The sequence below is a fragment of the Manis pentadactyla genome, chromosome 6, assembly GCF_030020395.1.
Source record: "Manis pentadactyla isolate mManPen7 chromosome 6, mManPen7.hap1, whole genome shotgun sequence".
Taxonomy (NCBI): domain Eukaryota; kingdom Metazoa; phylum Chordata; class Mammalia; order Pholidota; family Manidae; genus Manis; species Manis pentadactyla.
In genome coordinates this window covers 99,303,723-99,326,665 of record NC_080024.1, presented here as the reverse complement: position 1 = coordinate 99,326,665, position 22,943 = coordinate 99,303,723, and the positions used below count along the sequence as shown (strand labels likewise).

The following is a 22,943-nucleotide window of genomic DNA, read 5'->3' as shown; positions in this document are numbered from 1 at the left end:
TTTGTTATGTCATAAAACCATTGGGAAAGAAGACTTCTCTAAAAATTCCCATAGGTTCTAAGTGTGGAAATTATTTTCTAGTTAAATTTTTGTTACAATTATTGTTAGCACATTTTATGTAAAAACAGAAATACAAATTTTGATTATAAAGCTAGTAATGAGATATAATTTAATATCAATTTTATTAATATTTTTCATTATATATGTGTATGTAGATAGAAGTTCCAAAATGCTTTGCATACATAAGTAGATGGGAACTGATAGGGTCACTTGATTTAAAACTTCTAAGTTTCATGCCAAAAACGTATAATCATCTATAGTCAAAGACTGTTTTTAACTATTAAATGCCAATCCCCAGATATCACTGACACAGACTTGATAAGACAAAGCTGAGTTTATTGCTCAGCATGGCAAGAGAGAACAAGCCCCCAGCAAAAACTTCAGAAATGTCTCAGAGTCGCAGCCGAAAAACACAGTCAAGTTTTATTAAGAATATAAAGTTTAGTTTAAAGCAAGAGTTTCAGTACAGAGCTTGACTAGACTTGGGCAAAGATCATGATAGACCAATTTACATTTATTTGACCAGAATTCAAGGGTTATGTGGAACAGGGTAAACTTCTATTGATGCTTCTATTAAAGAGTTTGTGAATCCTTCTGGAAGCTTCTGTAATGAAAAATTAAGTTATTGCGTCTGTAATTGTCTCTCTTGGAATAATAAAGACATCAATTCTTAACACTTTAACTCTTTAAACATTAGACCTCAAGATGTGTGTATGTTGCAGGGCACAGTAGGAGTCGGGGGTTAAGTAGGTAAATTCAGTTCTCAGTGTCCAAGCTGTGTTTGGAGGTACATGGTTGCTGGTTTTCTACCCAACAGCTCAGTAGGTTCTCCATCAATTCTGTTAAAAATAAAGATTGGGAAGACTAGGCAACCTCTGATTTGCAAACTATTAGTCACTCAGTCATTACAGTCTTTCATTTCCTGAGCACCATCTTGATCATCTCTATGGAACGCTGCCTCTTTAAGGCAGTGCAACATAGAGAGCTTCAGGAAGGCACTGGGCAGGGGTGGGGGTGGGGTCTTTCTTTTGTAAAGTGAGAGAAAGATGACTATGAATGGGAGAAAAATAGAACCAGCATGAATTAGTCTCAAGAAAAAATAGAATGAATACAATGATTCCTTTAAAACTATTTACCACTGGGATTAAAGATGGAGGTGTGAGAGATGAGACAGAGGCTTCCTCCTAAAACTGCATATAATACAAAAATATAATTAGTACAGCTAATCTTGAAATAGCAACAGAAAAAAGGACTGCACCAGATGGCATATCCCTGGAGGAAAAAACAGACCTCATGGAACAGGGTAACATACCAAAGCCACGACCCGGTGGGACGCAAGCCCTCCTCTGACATCAGCTCACCAGAAGGAAGAAGATAAATGGAGGAGGGAGGGAGTAGAGGCCTGGGACTGCTGAACACCTACCTCTGGAGATCTGCTCTGGGAGCACAAACCTACATTGCATGGTGCTCTGGATATCAGAGCAGTTGGGAAAGCTAAGACAGGCAAAATTTCTGGAGAGGCTGAGATTCCAGCCACCTATGGAAAGATGGGATCCACATCTGGCTGCTCTGGGACAAAAGAAAGGCAGGCAATCAGACAGACTTCCTAACAGCAAGAGGACTGCTAAAGGAGCAAGGATTGCACAGAGCTTACTGCTCAGAAGAAAGGACAGGGAGACAAAATTGTCCGGGAGAACTCTGCCCAGCAGGTTGGGAACTTTCACGATCTTCAGGTGCTCCATCCCCCTGGCTGGCTACTCAGCCCCAAGGCCCCCCTCCATGATACAAAGCCTGCTATGTCTTCCTCCTGGCCAGCCCCACCTGCTCTCAAATGAGCAAACCCTACCCTGGAGTTAGAAGAGCCAGAGGGAAGCCCCACCTATGGTAGCTACAAATGCAAAGGGTAGAGGCCTATTCCTGTGTGGTCGGCCCACTGGTTCTGGCAATGGAGACAAGCACTGCAGCCGGGAAGCAGGAAACAGCTCTTTCCTCCCCCGGGGCACCAATACCACTTCCCTGTGAACCCCGACATTGCTTCGGGGGCTGAGCACCTAAAGAGAGTAGAGCTTCTGGGCACTAGAGGGCACCACATACAAATATGAAAAGTCAAAGTAACCTGGTTCAAAGCAAAATTATGAATACACAAGAGAAAGAGTCAAATGAAATTAACCCTATGAATCTTCCTGAAAGAGATTTCAAAATCAAAAGCATAAACATGCTCATGGAGGTACAGAAAAATATTCAAGAACTCAGGAATGAATTCTGGTCAGAGATCCAGTCATTACGGAACACAGTATCAGAAATGAAACATACAATGAAAGGTTTTAAAAGCAGGTGAAGGAGATAATAAAGGAAATAGAAATTAGAGAAGAGGAAAAAAAGAAACTGAGGCACAGAGAGAAAAAAGGATCTCTAAGAATGAAACAATATTGAGAGAACTGTGTGACCAATCCAAAGAGAACAATATTCACCTTATGGGGGTACCAGAAGAAGAAGAAGAAGAGAGAAAAAGGGATAGAAAGTGTCTTTGAGGAGGTAATTGCTGAAAACTTTCCCAATCTGGGGAAGGAGATAGTCTCTCAGGCCATGGAGATCCACAGATCTCCCAAACCAAGGAACGCAAGGAAGACAACACCAAGACATATAATAATTAAAATAGCAAAATCAAGGATAAGGACAGACTATTAAAAGCAGCCAGAGAGAGAAATAAGGTCACATACAAAGGAAAGCCCATCAGGCTATCATCACACTTCTCAGCAGAAACCTTACAGGCCAGAAGGGAGTGGCAGGATGTATTTAATGCAATGAAGCATAAGGGCCTAAAACCAAGAATACTTTATCTAACAAGATTTTCATTTAAATTTGAAGGAGGGATTAAACAATTTCCAGATAAGCAAAAGCTGAGAGAATTTATAGTGAATTTTGGAGGAAGTGCTATAGATGGAAGTGTTCCAACACTGCTATAGATGGAAGTGTTCCTAAGACTTAATAGCTGTCAACAGAGGTAATAAAACCACAGTAAACAAAGTAGAACAGTTAATTGCTAAGCAAATACAAAATTAAATCAACTACCCCCAAAATCAATCAAGGGGTACACAAAGAGTATAGAATATGAAACCTAATATAAAAAGAACAGAGGAGGAAGAAAAAGGAGGAAAGAAAAAAAAAAGAACCTTTATATTGAGTTTGTAATAGTGTACTAACTGAGTTAAGTTAGACTTTTAGATAGTAAGGAAGTTAACCTTGAACCTTCGGTAACCATGAATCTAAAGCCTGCAATGGCAATAAGTACATACCTATTGATAATCACCCTAAATGTAAATGGTCTGAATGCACCAATCAAAAGACATAGAATCAATGAATGGATAAAAAAACAAGACCCATCTATGTGCTGCCTACAAGACACTCACTTCAAACCCAAAGATATCCACAGACTAAAAGTGAAGGGATGGAAAAAGATATTTCATGTAACTAATAGGGAGAAAAAAGCAGGAGTTGCAGTACTTGTATCAGACAAAATAGACTTCAAAACACAGAAAGTAACAAGAGACAAAGAAGGACATTACATAATGATAAAGGGGTCAATCCAACAAAAGATATAACCAATATAAATATCTATACTCCCAACACAGGAGCACCTACATATGTGAAACAAATACAAACAGAATTAAAGGGGAAATAGAATGCAGTGCATTCATTTTAGGAGACTTCCATACTCCACTCACTCTGAAGGACAGATCAACCAGACAGAAGATAAGTAAGGAGACAGAGGCACTGAACAACACATAAGAACAGATGGACCTAACAGGCATCTACAGAACTCTGCACCCAAATGCAGCAGAACACACATCCTTCTCAAGTGCTCATGGAACACTTTTAAGAATAGATCATATACTAGGCCACAAAAAAAGCCTTGGTAAATTCAAAAAGATTGAAATTGTACCAACCAGTTTCTCAGCCCATATAGGTATGAAACTAGAAATAAATTATGCAAAGAAAATGAAAAATTCCACAAACACATGGAGGCTTCACAACATGCTCCTAAATAATCAATGGATCAATGACCAAATAAAAACAGAGATCAAGCAATATATGGCAACAAATGACAATAGTAATTCAACACTGCAAAATCTGTGGGACGCAGCAAAGGCCATGCTAAGAGGGAAATATATTGCAATACAGGCCTACCTCAAGGAAGAAAAACACTCCCATATGAACAGTCTAAACTCACAATTAATGAAACTAGAAAAAGAAGAACAAATGAGGCACAAAGTCAATAGAAGGAGGGACACAATAAAGATTAGAGCAGAAATAAATATAATTGAGAAGAATAAAACATTAGAAAGAATCAGTGAAATCAAGAGCTGGTTCATCATCCATTCATGATAAAAACTCTCAACAAAATGGGTATAGAGGGCAAGTATCTCAACATAATAAAGGCCATATATGACAAACCCACAGCCAACATCATACTTAACAGAGAGAAGCTGAAAGCCTTTCATTTAAGTTCAGGAACAAGACAAGAATGCCCACTCTTTCCACTTTTATTCAACATAGTTCTGGATGTCCTCGCCACAACAATTAGAAAACACGAAGAAATAAAAAGCATCCAGAACGGTAAGGAGGAAGTTAAACTGTCCCAGTTTGCAGATGACATGATATTGTACATAAAATATCCTAAAGAATCCACTCCAAAACTACTCGATCTAATATCTGAATTCAGCAAAGTTGCAGGATACAAAATTAACCCACAGAAATCTGTTGCATTCCTATACACTAATGATGAACTAGCAGAGGGAGAAATCAGAAAAACAATTCCATTCACAATTGCATCAAAAAAAATAAAATGCCTAGGAATAAACCTAACCAATGAAGTAAAAGACCTATACCCTGAAAACTACAAGACACTCATGAGAGAAATTAAAGATACCAATAAATGGAAACACATCCCATGCTCATGGATAGGAAGAATTAATATTATTAAAATGGCCATCCTGCCTAAAGCAATCTACAGATTCAGTGCAATTCCTATCATAATACCAACAGCATTTTTCAACAAACTAGAGCAAATAGTTCTAAAATTCATATGGAACCACAAAAGACCCTGAATAGCCAAAGCAATCCTGAGAAGGAAGAATACAGTGGGGGAAATATGCTCCCCAACTTCAAGCTCTACTACAAAGCCACCATAATCAAGACAATTTGGTACTGGCACAATAACAGAGCAATAGACCAGTGGAATGGACTATAGAGAGCTCAGATATAAACCCAACCATATATGGTCAATTAATATACGATAAAGGAGCCATGGATATACAATTGGGAAATGACAGTCTCTTCAACAATTGGTGTTGGCAAAACTGGACAGCTACATGCAAAAGATGAAACTGGATTATTGTTTAACCCCATACACAAAAGTAAACTCGAAATGGATCTAAGACCTGTATGTAAGCCATGAAACCATAAAACTCTTAGAAGACAACATAGGCAAAAATCTCCTGAATATAAACATGAGCAACTTCTTACTGAATGCATCTCCTTGAGCAAGGGAGACAAAAGCAAAAATTAACACATGGGACTACACCAAACTAAAAAGCTTCTGTATGGCATTGGACATCACCATCAACAGAACAAAAAGGCATGCTACAGTATAGGAAAATATATTTGTAAATGACATATCTGACTAGGGGTTAACATCCAAATTGTATAAAGAACTCACATGCCTCAACACTCCAAAAGCAAATAACCCGATTAACAAATGGGCGGAGAATATGAAGAGACAATTCTCCAAAGTACAAATTCAGATGGTCAACAGGCACATGAAAAGATGCTCTACATCGCTAATCATCATGGAAATGTAAGTTAAAACCACAATGAGATATTACCTCACACCAGTAAGGATGCCCAGCATTGAAAAGATTAAGAACAACAGATGCTGGTGAGGATGCAGAGAAAGGGGAACCCTCCTACACTGCTGGTGGGAATGTAAGCTAGTTCAATCATTGTGGAAAGCAGTATGGAGGTTCCTCAAAAAATGAAAAATAGAAATACCATTTGACCCGGGAATCCCATTCACTGGAATTTACCCAAAGAATACAAGTTCTCAGATTCAAAAAGACATATGCACCCCTATGTTTACTGCAGCACTTTTTACAATAACAAAGAAATGGAAGCAACCTAAGTGTCCATCAGTAGATGAATGGATAAAGAAGAGGTGGTACATATACACAATGCAATACTATTCTGTCATAAGAAAGAAACAAATCCTACCATTTGCAACCACATAGATGGAGCTAGAGGGTATTATCCTCAGTGAAATAAGTCAGGCAGAGAAAGATAAGTACCTCATTTGTAGAGTGTAACAACAAAGCAAAGCTGAAGGAACAAAACACCAGCAGACTTACAGACTCCAAGAAGGGACTAGTGGTTACCAAAGGGGAGGGGCTTGGGGGGGCTGGTGGGGAGAGAGGGAGAAGGGGATTGAAGGGTCTTAATGTTTAGTACACATGGTGTGAGGGGTCACAGGGAAGACAGTATAGCACACATAAGGCAAATAGTGAATCTGTGGCATCTTACTACACTGATGGACAGTGACTGCATTGGGGTATGGGTGGGGACTTGATAATATGGGTTATAGTAGTAACCACATTTTTTTTCATGTGAAACCTCCATAAGAGTGTATATCAGTAACACCTTAATAAATTTTTTAAATAAATAAATAAAACTATTTACCAATGTAATCTTCAGAAAGTCTGTGTGCCCCAATGTGCATGCATTCATAAATTTGAAAATCACTGCTCTAGAGGAGGAAGCCCAGAAACAGAGAACCAACTGAGAATGGTGTCCAGAGAATAAATCAGAGAGTTCTCAGAGAAGGAGGTGCTCCACTCTGTCAGTCATTCAGCTTCCCTGAGTAAAAAGAGGATTAAGTATTGACCACAGTATTTAATAATGTATAAACTGAGTTTTGATGTGCTTTAGGAAAGAATAGGATAACAGATATTGGAACTTGTGAATCTGTACAAGATTTCAAGCCCAGCAGAGATATGAGCTATGTATTGCAGGTAAACAGCTTATATAAATTCATAGTATGTTTGTGGTTTTAATTGCAACCAAAATTATAGCATATATATACACACAGAGCACATGAGTGTACACACACACACACACACACATATATACTGTAGGGACCAAGGGCAGGCTGCCCCAAAATGTGCCACTGTGTCATGCAGATTATTCCAGAGTTGAGAACAATCAAGGCCCAGAAGACCCAGAAAGAAACTTTGAACTCCCAAGCCCCAATTGCATAAAAATAATTTAGATAGAGGATCTGCTCCAGGAAAAGTGCTATCACCATAAATAACTAGATTATAATTTAAACTAGGTGTGATAGACTGGGAGGGCTGTACCTAAGACTTGTTAAAATTCCTCTTTGTGCCCCTGCAGTTTTATTGTGTGGCTTGGCAAATATTTAATTATCAAATATTTACTCCTTTCATATTCCTGTGAGTTTGCTTCCCTTTTCCTTTGAAGTCTCAGACCCCTATCCCCCTCTCCTTGACTCAGGATGACACATGCACTTTATTCTCCCTGTCTTTGGGACCCACATCAATGGCCTTCCGTATATTCTCCTGTTAATCTCCTTCATGTCAATTTGATTCTTAGACCAGCTAGAAGAACCTCAAGGGGGAGAGGAAATTTCTTTCTCCCTGTAACTCAGGGGGAAAATATTTTCCCAGTTCAGGGCAAATTACCTTTGAAACTGAAGTCTGTCAAAGGGAGAAATAAAGTGTGAGAAACCCATTTATTGATTACAAGCAGACATCCACTTCTGCTCACCCATGTCTCTTGCGACCCATCTGCAAGAAGGGAACCCACCCAACCTCTCCTGTCCAGATATGCCCCCAGTCCCCCTTGTAATTACCTACTGATATGGAGATGGCTACTTCTCTCCACCCCTTGGAAACACCTATTAATATGGAGATGTACTAAGGACAGGTGAGAGATTCTGGAAATATTGCAATTTTACCCACATTCCCCAACAATATACAAATGCATATATGTACACACATATAGTCGATACTTATTAATCACAGATTTTGTATTCATGGATTCACCTACTTGCTAAAATTTATTTGTAACCCCAGATTAGCACCCATGGCACCTTTTTCAGTCATTCTGACTTGCAGAGATGTGAGAAATTTGAGTCACCTGATGAATTATATTTCCAGTTGAGTTCTGCCTTCTTGTTTCAGCTCTCAAAATGTAAACAGGTGTTCTTTTCAAATTCTACTTATTTTTTTTTTTGCAGTTTTGTGCTTTTCATTAGTGATTTCGCTGTTTAAAACGCCTTCCCAGGGCATTTTGGAAGTGCTGCCACCTAGTGCCCCTAAGTATAAGAAGGCTATAATATGCCTTATGGAGAAATATATGTGCTTATTGTAAGAAGTTCATTGGCTCTGAGTTCAATGCTGATGAATCAACAGTACGGTGTTGTTAAAAAAACAAAAGTCAACCCAGTAAGTTTGAAAATCTAATTGGCTTTGTTAAGTGAGTCATGAATCAATCAACTGCCCTCTAGCCAAGTAAAGAAAGACTCAAGGCTTGTATAAAATGGAAAGGTTTTATAGGAAGAGCAGAGCAAGGAAATTATTAAGTAAAAGAAAATGAAGGATTGTTTCAGGCCAGGTCACCTTCTCTTAGGGGGCAGAACAGGGGGTCTTACCATGCAGCTCACCTCATCTTCTCTTGGGGATAGAGAAGTCATCCCCAAAATGACCTCTTTGGTGTGACCAGAAAATTCCTGATTGCTTGTTAAAAGGTCATATTCCTGGTAGAGGTGGAAACTGTAATTAAGTCTTGGTTCGAGGGCAGGGAGGGCAAATGACTCCATCCAGCCTTGCTGTTTCTTTTTTAAAAATACAATCAGAAAGAGGAAGAGGAAATACAATGAAATGTATGCAGGCTACCCCAGAAAGTGCTGAAGTAACATCAATAGTGTGAAAAGGCTGTGGTAAAGGTGGAAAAGCAGCTAAATTCGTAGACTCATGAGATGACGACTGATGAGAGGCAGGGCGCAGCCCCTTACCGCCACATTACTCTGATTCAGAGGCACCTAGTCTGCTGACTGGCTCACACTTCAGGAGATCTGGCGAGACTGAACTGAAGGCAGGCAGATCCCGCAGGTCAGGAAGCAACTGGAAAATAAAAAAAATTTAAAAACTCTTGATGTTATATAGGAGGAGGGCTACATGGAAAAGTAGGTCTACAATGTTGGTGAGACAGGCTTGTTTTACAAGGACTTGGGCAAACATGCCAGTATAACACAACTAATGTCCAAGGTTATTAACAAGTAACTTCTTGGCTTTAAATCATTCAAAGACCATGTAATTACTTATATGCAAAAAACATATATTAAATATGACATTTTTAAACAGAAGCACATAGAAAACAAGATGTTGTGACCCGAGGCTCTCTAACCTGGTATTTCTGCTAGGAGAGCACATCTGTGTGTGTGCATGCTTGTGTGTGTGTGCTTGAGCATATATAGACATACACACACATTTTGGATGTTCCACTAGATGTGAAAAAACCTGATGACTGAGAGAAGGAACTATGTAAGCAGGAATGTCTGTGAATGAACGAGATGTAGGAGTCCAGTGCACAAACTGAAGTGCTGTCATCAGACTGTGGCAGGCGCCCATCTTTTGTAAAGTGGGGAAAGCAAAATATGTATGTACAGATCCAGTGGAGTTGGGAGATACGTAAATGGGAGCATCTGGAAGTTTCCCAATTCTCCTGCTAATGGAAAGCTTGGTTATTGCCTCAGAGTGTAGAAGTTTGAGGAAAGAGAAGCAGATGAGTTACCCTGGGGAATGCAGAGTAGGATTGTCCCGCAGGACTGAGTCCCTGTGAGGTTTATAATCATGAATTTAAAGTGAGTCCAGTCAGCATTTTTATGGCTTTTCTCAGTTCACCTTCAGTTTTTCAGATGCAGACCAGGAATATGTACAGAACTGCATTTAACTGTGTCGAAATTTTGCTAGAAGGAAGATTGTTAATGCTACAATTTCAATATATTTTTAGAATGTGAGAATTGAAAGAAACTTTGGGAGGTTTTTTATTACCTTTGGGAGAAAAAATATTTCAGAACACAGATTTTGAAGCTGGATGAATTTGTTTCCAAATGCCAGATGCATCAATTATTAGACTTAGCAAATTACTTTAAAACAGCAAATTAGAAACAGTAACATGTTTCTTTCAAAGTAGTTTAAAGATTAAATTAGATAAGAAAAATACAATAGAAAGCCTCTATTATAGGACCAGACACATAACTGGTGTTCCAGATGTGTTCATTTTTTCTATCTTTATTGCTCTTTAAAATGATAGGATGTTTAGAAACATTTTTAGAGTCTCAAAAATATTGACAGTTTTTTTCCTGTGCTTCTATTGAATGTTTTTAAATTCTGCAATGGCCTCGGCAAAAGAGAAACTTTAACAAAAAAAGTTCTGTGACTCCTGTTAATCAGAAAATTGGCCTTTCCGTAAGGCTAGAAGGTAAATAATGTCCCTTCGGTGATTTGTCTTTTTACATTTTGCTCACAATATTCTTCTTGACCAATATTTGATATAAAGCACAAAATCTTTCTCTGTAGGCAGTTTACCATCAATGGAGAAAATGGCCACTGCAAAGTTTCTTAAGAAACAGAGTTAAACTCCTCAAAGATGTTCCATGGCAACGAAGTTAACTTTAAAATAAATGTTCTAGCACTGGCTTTGGGCTTTGGCATATTTAGCCAATCCGCCTTTGCTGATCATCCTTTTCTGTAGAAAAGTGGTTCCCAGGGCAGGCTCAGGCCCCCTGACAGTTTCATGGGTCAAAACTTCCAGCTTGAGGTTTTAAAATTGCTCCGTTATTGCCTCTAACGGTGTTTAAACATATTCTTACCTCAGAATATATTTCAGGAGGTTAAAATGTTTCCTTCCATTGTACACTGTGTCACCTGGGCTGGGGTGCAGGGGATAAGCCTAGGCTGGCAGGCTAAGGGTGGAAGTTCAGCCACTGGGAGGCTCAGCTATTAGGTGGCACAAGATCAGAGACCAAAAGCAAGGGTATGATTATTTGAGAATGTGGCTTTCAGTGTTGAGTAATTTATTCAGAATTTTGGATTACTACACCCTTGGAAAATATATATTATTTATGAACTCTAATACCTTGAATAGCATGATAATCACTATTTATTTGTCTGTTTTATACCAGCTAAACATATCACCTGATTTATTGATCTTTTTGCTAACCCTCTAGGTTAATTCTATGAGTGAACAAGTGTCCCTTCCAAAGTGGAAGGCGATAAGTGGCAGAGGCTGGGATCTCCTCGGCCTGCTGTTCCTCTGCCTGGCTCCAAGCTGCTCTGCAGGAACCAAAACACAAAGGGCGAGTCCTTGAGCAAGTGTCTCCATTCCCTCCCACTGCTGCCTGCTGTAATTCGAAACTAAATGCTCAATTTTGTGACCCAAGTCTACCTAAACACCAAGAGGAGAGTTGGAAGGGATTAGAAATCCTTTTCTTTCCCTTTTGATTAGCATTTCACTTTCTGATTTGTCTTAGAGAAAATGTGTTAGGTAAGTCCATTTCTGTTATCCAAAGCTTAACCTATAATGAGGAGTGGGTGTAGATAGAAGATGTGTTTGAGGCAACTGTGGTTGAAAACGCTGGGTGCATTTTGGTAGGTAGGACCTGTAGAAAGTAGCAGGTCTCATATGAAAAGTACCAGCCACTCCTTTAACTCTTTCAAAAGTACTAAACAAAAGCACAGTTAAAGTTTGTTTAACAGTTACTCTCTAAAAATAAATCTATTGTTCACCTAAAAATAAAAATCTTTAGTTTCTTTGTAGATATGGAACACTGACCTTCTTTCCCCCTATTGTGTAGGTATTCAATGTCCATATCTTCCAAAATCCCTTTTAGTGTTTCTTAATGAAATTCTTCCTCCTTGTAGTAGCTTGTTCAGAAACCTTCAGTTTTAAAGGTTCCTTCAGCTCAGGAGATTCTAAACAGCTAAGAATATTGTTGAATTTATAATTTATGGTGTGATTGTCCAATGTGCTTTTATAGTTTGCTTTTTTTGGTGTTAAGTCTCTCACTCAAGTGTGTCTTTAAGTTCAAGCGGGCTGAACCTGCTTTTGCACACACCACCACCCCGAAGCCTTTGGTGCAAGAGACAATGGTAAAAGTTGGAGCCACTTTCCCTGCCCTTCCTGAAACTTCTTGAGCTGTGCCTTGCACCATAGGTAATGAATTCTATCTGTGTGTCACATCTTCACCTACAGAGAAATAACATTCAAATGCTCTGAGCCAAGAACTACCCTCAGAGAAGCTGTAAAAGTGTGTAGCTAAAAAAAATCAAGAAGCTTCTTTCTGGAGTCTGGAAGCACTCTCCATATTCTGTCACCTTACCTCATTCTCCACTAAATGGAGCCCTTCAGAAGAGCTAATTAGCTCATAATCAAAACTCCAAATAAAGGCTCTTGTTATGATTTTCTCCAACGTACCTTTATGTATTGTGTGATGGGGTCAGAGATCTTTAAATGAGGAAACTAAATCTATTTAGAAGTTTCATATGCATCATTAGAATCTCAGAATTAGAAGAGCAAATGCTGATAAAAATGTTAAAATTAAGTCACTCTTTTAACATTGGTAAATCAGTGGTGGGCTGTTTGCCCTTGGGAGATCCTCTAGGTTCACTCAGGCGACTCACAGCTAGAGTTAAGATGCAGGGAGAGGTGAATACAATGAGCCTACACAAAGACAGTCGGTATTAGAAAGACAACCACTGGCCCAAAACACTGGGAAGGACTTGATTGCAAATAAGCTATAGCAAACTAGTTTTCTAATTTTCCAAACACTATCCAGGAGGAAATCGGCTTAAAATTGCAAAAGATATTTGGATGAAATAAAAGAACAACAACTTGGCCTTGTGGTATAGTGGGCAGCACGCGAGGGCTTTTTCACTAGCGTCTGAAACGTGGTCTTATAGCTAGCTTCAGCTATCCGTTCAGCACTGCATTGTGACAGAAAAACAATTACCTTGTGTCACATGGAGAAGCCAAAGCACAGAGAAGTATTTTGACTTCCCTGGTGCCAGAAAAGCTTTTACAGAGTCTCAGAACTAGAATCCAAGTATTGAAGATTTTAGTTTAATACTTTTAGTTGTCAGATTTCAATGTTTCCTGACCTTGGGCCTTACAGAATTCCTGAATGTATTATTCAAGGGCTCTGTGAACTCTTCCCTGAGGACCTCTGAAAACCAACACTGTTGTTTCGCTTTGGATACAATCCTACATGGAAGGTGAAGGAACAGTGTTTTCCTGCTTTTTTAAAAGCTGAATCTTTCTATCTCAATGTAGGTCAACAAAGAGTCTGTAATTCTCCAGTACAGGAACATTTCAAATCACCCACAGTGGACTCGAGCTTTGAATTCTGGAATAGCAGTATTACAGTGGCCTAGTTCAGTTTTATTTTCGCAAATGGCTACAAGGCCCATTGTCTAAAATTGGGTTTAGATGGTGCCGGGATCGAAGGGTCTATACAAAACACAAAACAATCTCTCTTTAATCTGACTGTGCAGGTACCAAATACCTTGTAGATCTGTGCTTATTTTGCATGTATTACATTGTATAGGGAAGGAAGCACAGAGTGAACCAGGCAGCTCATGGTAATGACACACAAAGACTTGCAGAATCTCAGACCAAAGTATCTTAGAGGTCATCTGGACCAGTGCTACCTCCAACTGTAGAATATAATCATCTGGGAAACTTTAAAAAAATGTATTTTCGGGGTATCATCCTACACAAACTGAATTTGGTCTGAGGTTGAGTAATCATATGAGTACTGTTTTGTTTTGTTTTTAAGTTCCCCCAGTGATTTAAGAGTCAGGTAAGTTTGATAGACACATACTTATGGGAACTCTGCCAAATAGAAAGAACAGAAAAGACGAACATCTAATTTGTAAGGAAAAAAAAGTATCCCATGGGCTGGGAAAGTAGATTCTGGTTCTCCACCAATTTGCCGCTCCTGGAAGAAGAGACCACAGAGATCTGAAACCCTCAGAGTGTGGAGCTATAGCCACCATCCCTGAATCCTAGCATATGGAAAACTGCCAATTCAGCTTAAAATAAGAGGAGCTATAGTTCTATAAGAAAATATTTTTAGTTTTGTTTTCAATAAAATTACAAATCAGTGCAACATTATGTAAAACAAGTGTACTGAAATTGACAAAAAGGACATATAGAAAATGCAATTTTTTGAACAGCATCATACAGTCCTGGCTGCTAAAAGAAAGCTCCTGTTTTAGTAAGAACAATGTCTAACTTAAAGTACTACATATGACAACATATAGAAATATGTGTAGATGTGTAAATATTCATACATACAATGTCTCCTTGCTCTGTCATCTGAGAGGTCCTGGAAGCAGTGACATCCCCTCTTCCATGAGCAGGCCCAGCATCAGTTACAGTGCAGGAAGGTCAGTCCTCAGCACAAACCAAGAGGGTCCAAAACAGAGCAATGGCAGGAACACCTCAAAGAGATAAAGAGCCAAGTGAAAGACATCCCCAAGGGCCAAAGCTGGAACTATCTGGGCAACGAAATAAATACATACATACATAAATACAACGAAATAAATACAATGGTGTGGAAATGCAACCCAAAATGCATGTTCACAAGTTAGTTTGTTACAAAAAAATGTTGGACTAAATAAATACATGGAGGAAATGAGACCTCCAATGCAGAAGAATTCCAAACAACTGATATAGATGTTCTGCTTTTAAGGAGGTAGGGCACGACCCCCACTCTGTGAGTGTGAGCCACACGCAGTGAGTTCCTTTCAGAGAGCGCAAAAATTAAGCCTGTAGTGTAGGAAACTGACAAACGCCACCTCAAGTCAGGTGATGAAGGTTAACAGGGACAATGATAAGTCATATTGACAGTATGTACCCTTGATGTGATGTGAGGAAATGGCGCAGTAACTCCTTGGTCTTTCTGCTAGAAATATATCACCCCAGGCTAATGAGAAAATACCAGACAAGCCCCAACTGAAGGAGAACCTATAAAACACCAGCCAGGGCTCTGCAAAATGGTCAAGGTCATCCAAAACCAGGACAGTCTGAGAAACTGTCACCAGTGAGGAACCTGAGGGAGGGGACAACTCACGTAATCAGGTGTCCTGGATGGCATCCTGGAAGAGGGAAAGGACATTAGCTCATGACTAAGAGAATCTGAATTCTCTTGTATGAATTTGAGCTAAAAAGAACGTGACAGGTCATCACTCCCTGGTGGTGACAAGCGCACCATTCTAATGTAAGATATTCATAATAGGAGAAACTGGGAGTGCCGTATGTGAGTGCTCTTGTACTGTTTTCACAGTAATTCTGTAAATCTAAACCTGTTCTAAAATAAGAAGCTTACTTTTTTAAGAAAGAGGTCTCTCTCCGAAAAGAAAGAATGGATTGCTAACCTGCCCTGTGTCCCTGCACAAACTTACATGTGATTCATATCTGTCACAGAGGTCAAAGGTCTTCATGGTCTCTGTGTGGAGTTGTCTTGACATTATTAATAATTTCAAAACCCAATCATGGAGAAATTTTCTACATTAAATCTAGAGCCAGCCATTACAAATATTATCTATGCCATATTAGTTTCACATTACCAGAACTAGCTACATATTCTGTGGAGCATAATTCAGATTTTTAAGATAGAAAATCTCCAAACATTGTCCTCCCAGTAGTAATGAAGCCTGTATTTTTTCACAGCCTCCAGCACTGCCAAGCTATTTTTCTCCCAGAGAGTCTCATGGATTTTTTTTTTTTTTTCCAACAGTGGCTGCTGTTCAAACTTACATAATAGAATTGTCACACTTTATAAACTGTGTTGAGCATTCTGATCCTTTTCATTTGAAGAGGTCCTCTATTTCATGCCCAACTAGCTTTGAGGTCCTTCCGAGATAATCAAGTAGTCATTGGCACCTTGCATGTAATGGCCACTGCTGCATGAAGAGTCCATAAATTCAACTCTGTGCAAAAGCCATGGAAAACAGAGCCTTCCAGCTTAAATCAGTGGCAAGCTACTTTATTAGATTTCTGTGGCTGACCCTGATAAAATTCTGGAGGAAATCTTCCGTTATTGATTGGGCACTATCAAGTGACTTAGATGTAAATTTCAACAAGGGCTTTCTTTATAGAGTAACGTTTTAGACTGGTTTTTCAGACTACTTTCTATTACATGATGCTATTTTAGTGGCTCAGCTGCCTCCATGATTTGTGATCGCAATCTTGACAGCCTTGGATAGCCCATTGTCCTGACTCAGTAGGATAATGTGGTCTTCTCTGAGAATTCAGGCCACGCTATTATTCCTGCTACCCATCAGGCTGTGAGTTGCCACTGTACATCCTAAACTCATTACAAGTGAGAATTCCATCTAACTAGTGTAGATTGCCATGTATTTATAGCTGACCTGAGGCAGTTTCAGACACAGGTGACTCTCTTTAACTTGCTCGAATTGAAGTCTTCCCACGTTCTCCTGAAAAGAAGTAATACAGGCTCAGTGTCAGCATTATTGTGAACGTTTATCTATAAATTTCACCCTAAAGTCTGTGCTGTTCTCCCAAAATGCTTCAGTTAAAAATATATTATTAAAGTATGTATTTCTACTTTATCAGAGCCATATGCCTTCCCTTATCAGTCAGCAACAAAACACAATGGCAGAAGAAAAAAATTGCCCTCGTTGTCATCGTTTCTATATTACAATGGCAAGAGATGATATGATATCAGCTAGCCTAAGCAAACAGCAAGTAAGCAAAACAGAAAACAAAGATCTCCAAATTTCCTGAGGAATGAAAGAAAATAAGCATAGCTAATACACACATGTGTATGCATGTGCTCACATGTATGTACATAGCTAATACAAAAAAATGTATGTAAATTCTTGAACCACAGAGAATTCACATAAAGTGAGCACTTGACTTTTTTCCTTTTTATTTTCAATGGACTTAAAACTTGATGAGGATGAATTTTAAATTAAAAGAAGAATAGAAAAACAATTCTAAATTGCAAATACATATATTGACTCTTTCTCATCAAACATTGCTGGTGGTACAATTAGCAGCAGAATTCCTAATCAATGTTTTTCAGCATTTTATTCTTTCTTACCCTCAAACTTAGTCCTCATCCCCATCACTGCCATAAATAGTGTGTAAATAAAAAGCAACTCTCCTCTACACTTAATTGGGACTACATTTTCATGGATTACCTATTTCTGTTCCCTTAAGTAACAGCATAGCTACACTACACAAAGCATAATGAGAGTTTCAATGATTCATAATTTTCCCTACATTCTATTCATTATTTATGTACCAAGGATAACCTTACTAACACTAATAAAAGCTAAAGCATTTATATTTGTCAATGATCTAAGCAGCAAACAGTTCACAATTCATCTGAATACAGGACAATTATTGTTGTATCTTTGAACATGAAGTTAGCATTAACTTAAAACATGAAATTTTTAGTTCAAAGTATTCCCGAGATCTATTTTTTATTTATTTGGTGTGTATATCGTATGATAAACTAAAACTAGCCAGGGTTTTCATATAATGCAGCAGAATTGAAATGTCAGGTCTAACCCATACCAGCTGTAGGTCCCAGAACAAGTTATTATTCCTGCTGAACTCAGTTACCTGCAATGTAAAGCAAAAAGAGTTATCCTTGAAATAACGACATTACTTAAAGATTTAAATCAGAAAATAAATACAAAAAAAAAAAAAACCAAGCACCTGGTTTGTAGGAACAGAAAATGCACAATAGGCACTAAATATTTCTGTTCCTCATTACTTTGTTCTAGAAGAGCTTTGGACTTACTAGACTTTAGTTCTTTCCTCCATTCAACCAAGACTTGCTGATCACATTGCCTGACCAAGCACTGTGCTAAGCATTGCTTCAGTGGTAGACAAAAAGAGACAGATTCTACTTTAATGGCTCTTGCATCAAAGTGAAGAGCATTTCTCACTTGTGTGACCTTGAACAAATGTCTAAATGTTCTTTTGCTACAATTTCACCATTTGTCAACAATAGATAATGACTTTAATATCACAAATGGAATTAAATGAGAAACCACTATGAAAGTAAATTTTAAACTATAAAAGAGTAGGAAATTGATTATTATATGAGTTCAAAAGAAAGAAATATTTACAGATACTGTTATTGAAGTGAGAGGAAGCACTTGGCATCTTCAAAGAAATTTCAGTTAAAATAGTGAAATAACTCACCATATGTACAAAATAAAAATACTGTCTGTGCAATTATATTTATGTGCTGGAAACTTTATTCATGAAGAGACCCACTGACCTACAAGTGTCAAAAATGTCAGGGTTGCATCTATTCTGTTCTTCTTTATATCTCTGCTGAATATCAGAGAAAAATCTCTTCATGCTTCTGGCACAGTGAGGGGAAAATATTTGATCTCAACATTGCCATCAATCAACTAATAGAGCTGGCATCTATAAACTACTTCCTCCAACAACAGAAGATTACACATTATTCTCAAGAACATATGGAATATTCAAGAACAGAGCACTTTCTGGGCCATAAAAGACACCTTGACAAATTTGAAAGAAAAGAAATCATACAATTTGGGCTCCAGAACCACAGTGGAATTAAGCCGGAAATCAGTAACAGATAGTTGTAAAAGAAAAGAGAAGAAAGATACACAGACTGGGAAGGAAGATACAAACCGTCTTTGTTCACAGATGGCATGATCATCTATTCATAAAATTCAAAAATATCAACAACAGTAAACTCCTGGAACAAAGAAATGATTGTAGCAGGGTTGCAGGATACAAAATTACTGTGGCAAGTCAATGACTGTCCTATAAACCAGTAATTAATGAATGGAATTTGAAATTAAACACATTGCCATTTACTATTACCAATTACCATTAGCACCTACAAAAATGAAATATTTAGGTCTAAATGTAACAAAATATGTGCAGGATCTGAATGAAGAAAACTACAAGACTTTGGGGAAATGTATCAAAGAGGAACTAAGTAACTGGAAAGATATTCCATGATCATGGATAGAAATATTCAATCTTGACAAGATATCTGTTTTCCCAGCTTGATAGATTCACTGCAATTGCAATCAAAATCCAAGCAAGTTATTTTGTAGATATTGTTAAATTGATTCTAATGTTTATGTGGAGAGACAAAAAACTACTGTAGACAACTCAATATACACTGAAAAAAGAAAAAATGATCAAAATGATATGTCACACATGCAAATATATGTACTTACAACATAGCTTTATATATTAAAACAATAACTTACAAGATTATATGGAAGAAATAGAAAAATCAGCAACTATAATTAAATTGTTATATATTATTTAAGAAGTGAATAGATCATGCAATCAAAATAAGCAAATTATTGGAAAGGTAATCAAAAGTTGTAAGTTTGAATTTATATATATGTATATATGAATATATACATGCATATTTTTACACTAAAAAAGTCTTAGAGTGCATATACTTTTTGAGCCTATATGAAAAATAGACTATCTACTAGGCCAAGACAGGAGGTTTTAACAAGGCCACAAAGTACAGACTATTTATGGTCTCTAGCAGAACTGCAATACAGTTAGAAAACAACAGTGAAAATTAGTTTTGTAAATTACAGTGTTTGAAAATAAGAAATGATAACCGTATATCACCTTTAGCTCAAAGTGTTTCCTAAGGAAATTACAAAATATTTAGCACTTAGTGTCAGTGAAAGCCCAAAATGGTTAAAGGTTGGAGCATATAGTTAAGGCAGTCCATCTAGGGGATTTTGTATATGTTTATCTACAAGGGATTAAGGAACACTGAAAATAAATGTGAAATGGTGAAACAAGAGAGTAAATGGAAGAAAGGCAGAAAGAATTTAAGGGCAGAAATGAGTAGGGCAATTCATGCTGATTATCAAAAACAAAGCCAATTCTTTGCCTAGACATAATCTAGGCAAAAGAACGACTATCTAAAAAGCAAACAACAAATCAGCAAGTTAGGTACAGAAATTTAAGATAAAACAAGAGTTATAAAACATTATTGCAAACATCTCTGTGTCAAGAAACTTTAACACTATACATATGGATGAATTTTAGGAAAAAATAGACTTGTTTTATACTGAGACAGGATAACACAAATTTTCTGTAATAATACAAATTTTAAGGTCTGACTCAACACACATTATTCTTTAAGGTAATATCAATACTGCTATGAGACTTCTGAATTAATCTGAGTTTTCTGAATATATCCACATATCCTTGTTTAGAAAATATGTTTTAATTGTTATAAAAAATTTGTGGAAAAGATTCAAATGTCCGTATTACTAAAAATCAGGATTGAGACCTTGAACTCATTTTGCCAGTGTTTTCTGAAGACAGGGACAATGATTTGTGCATCCCTGTGTCTCTAGTGTCTCAGTTAGTAATATCTCACGTATAGTGAGTCAACAGGTGATTACTGAATGGATGGACACGTAAAGTCAACATATGGATGGACACCACTCTTGAACATAATGTGGTGTGATTAGCAAAAATGTCTAGTTATAACTCAAAGACATTGATTAAAATGAGATGTTAATATTCCTATGAGATGAAGGCTAATATTTAAATGAATGAATAGATTCACTTTGTTTACAGAAAATTTGCAAGTATGTGCTATCACTTTAGGGTATCAGGTCTCATATTTCGCCACACTGGTCTCGCATGTCCTTGCCTCTTCCTCCAGCTTCTTTTCTGACAACAGAGGTACTGGACTGGTTGTTAGATATCCTGGGTACTACTACTCTTTTTGAAAGTTAATATCATTATATTTATTCTAGGTTCAGAACTGAGAGAAAAGGATGGATGGGGGCTGACATGAGATACATCAAGTCAACAGTTGAAGGTCATGATATCACTTTTATTGCTGTTAAATCTGATTGGAGACACAACTTTGAATCTTTGGTGAGATGACTTGCTAATATAATTTGCTTGAATTACTCAGATTAACCCAGCAGAATGTAATACAAGAAGCCCCTACAAAATAGGGAGCAGGCCAGGAAAACACCTTCCCTGCAGGTAATTATTCCCAAAAGGAGGGAAGAAAGGACTAAACGAAAAATAGACATTTTTTCCCAAGCATATCACAGAAAGATGTGAAATGTGAGGAAAGAAGTCAGTGATGGTACCCAATGGCTAATGGAAGTCACTCCAAAGAGAAGGAAGCCAGGGAGAAAGGGGCTCACCCTCAGCAGTGAACACAGCATCCACAGCATTTTGGTTCCTCATAATAAATACCACATTTAGGATTTCTATCTTTTCTATATGTACAGTGAGACATTATTCAATGTTTCTAGACTAAAGTCTATTCAATGAATAGAAATAAAGGCTGGATGAAAAGACAGTCTTACCTGTCCAGATCCACTGAATTCCAGAAGCCCATCCTCTGAAACAGAGTCTATGCAGGCATGAAAGAAACTAATTAGAAAAGTTGTGGATATCTAGAGAGCCAAGTACACTACATGAATCCAGCAGGTGAATTAACTAAGTTCTGAGTCTGCCAGACTGTTTGCATGGCCCAAAGCAAGTCTCTGCATTAATTGGTAGTATGATTCGGTCAGGCGGCTGGCTGAGCACCGTTAGCGATTTCATGCAAAGTAAGAAGCCTATCGTGTTCGACTCAGCCTCAGATATAAGGACCCTTCCCCCCATCTATAGATCAGCCTCTTAGAGCAGATAAGATAAACTCTCACAAGGACATTTTCCATCTTCTGAAAATTTTTATCACATATTCTGTCCACAGATATTTATAAAACATAAGTAGGTGGGTGATAATATAAATAAAGTGATTGTTTCCTCCCACAAAGGTTTTGAAATAATAAAAATCTGGCGGTTCAACCCAGCCCTGCTGTTTTGTGTCCTTTGGTGAACCTTACTTAGATTCAGCTTCCTGAACTCTAAAATTGGATTAAACATATCTACCATTATGTAATCGATACAAGGATTCAAAGAAACCTAAAAACATTGCAGCTATTGTTATTATTAAAACCGTTCAGCAATGCAGCAGTGCACCATGGTCTGGTATTAAAAGTCTGGGCCGGGAGCCAAGGCCCGAGGTCACATGCTAGTTCTTTCCCTCGCTAATATCTCTCTTTAGGACATGCACTTAATTTCCCTGGGCATCATGTATAAAATCACAGAAGAAAAATTTTGGCTTTGGAATTCTATGATTATAAGTGAAAACCACATCCACTAAGGTTTAAGACATCTCCTTGTCAATTATTTGACATTTCCTTCAAGTTATACTGCTTCTTTTATCATTTGTTGGTCTCAACCTTGTTTTTCTATTGTTTACTGTATTTGTTTACAATGGCATTTCTAGAAATCTGCGAAGGAATAGATTATCTGCCAAAGAGTGAGAATTATGGTGAGGACTTTGAAAAGGGCAAGGGCAAAAAGTAGGTAAGCCTGACTTCCTTCAGCGTTCACACCAGGACATGTCTGAATAAAAGAAATTTTATTTATTCATAAGGCCAAATAGATTCTGACTTGAAAGCCCATCAGGAACATAAATTAAGGAAAGAGAGCATGGCAGTCCTAGAAACAGGGCTGAGTTTCCTTAATAAGATTATATTTCAGATTCGGGGTACAGAGGTCCTGGGATTCACATTCTGCAATATAGCTAATTAAAAGGGACAGAATTTATGCATGTTTCTGGGTGCAAACTATGTTTAAGCAGAGTCATGTCTGAGTCAATCAGACTTTACACATGCATGGTAACCTCAGCAATAACACATAAAACCAGGATTTTA

At 37.8% G+C, this 22,943-nt stretch overlaps 1 long non-coding RNA gene across 3 annotated transcripts; it reads right to left on the bottom strand.

Moving 5' to 3' along the window:
- Window positions 1–479: 479 nt before the first annotated feature.
- On the bottom strand, window positions 480–16,640 carry LOC118912617 (uncharacterized). 3 transcript variants are annotated; one of them, XR_008998280.1, is made up of 4 exons: window positions 16,572–16,640; window positions 14,494–14,639; window positions 760–899; window positions 480–664 (listed from the first exon to the last, which is right to left on the bottom strand). It is a non-coding gene; the product is annotated as an uncharacterized LOC118912617 (long non-coding RNA). The 3 variants fall into 3 exon arrangements; XR_008998279.1 differs by lacking the exons at window positions 14,494–14,639; window positions 16,572–16,640 and adding an exon at window positions 8,786–9,155; XR_008998281.1 differs by lacking the exons at window positions 14,494–14,639; window positions 16,572–16,640 and adding an exon at window positions 1,197–1,822.
- Window positions 16,641–22,943: the final 6,303 nt, after the last annotated feature.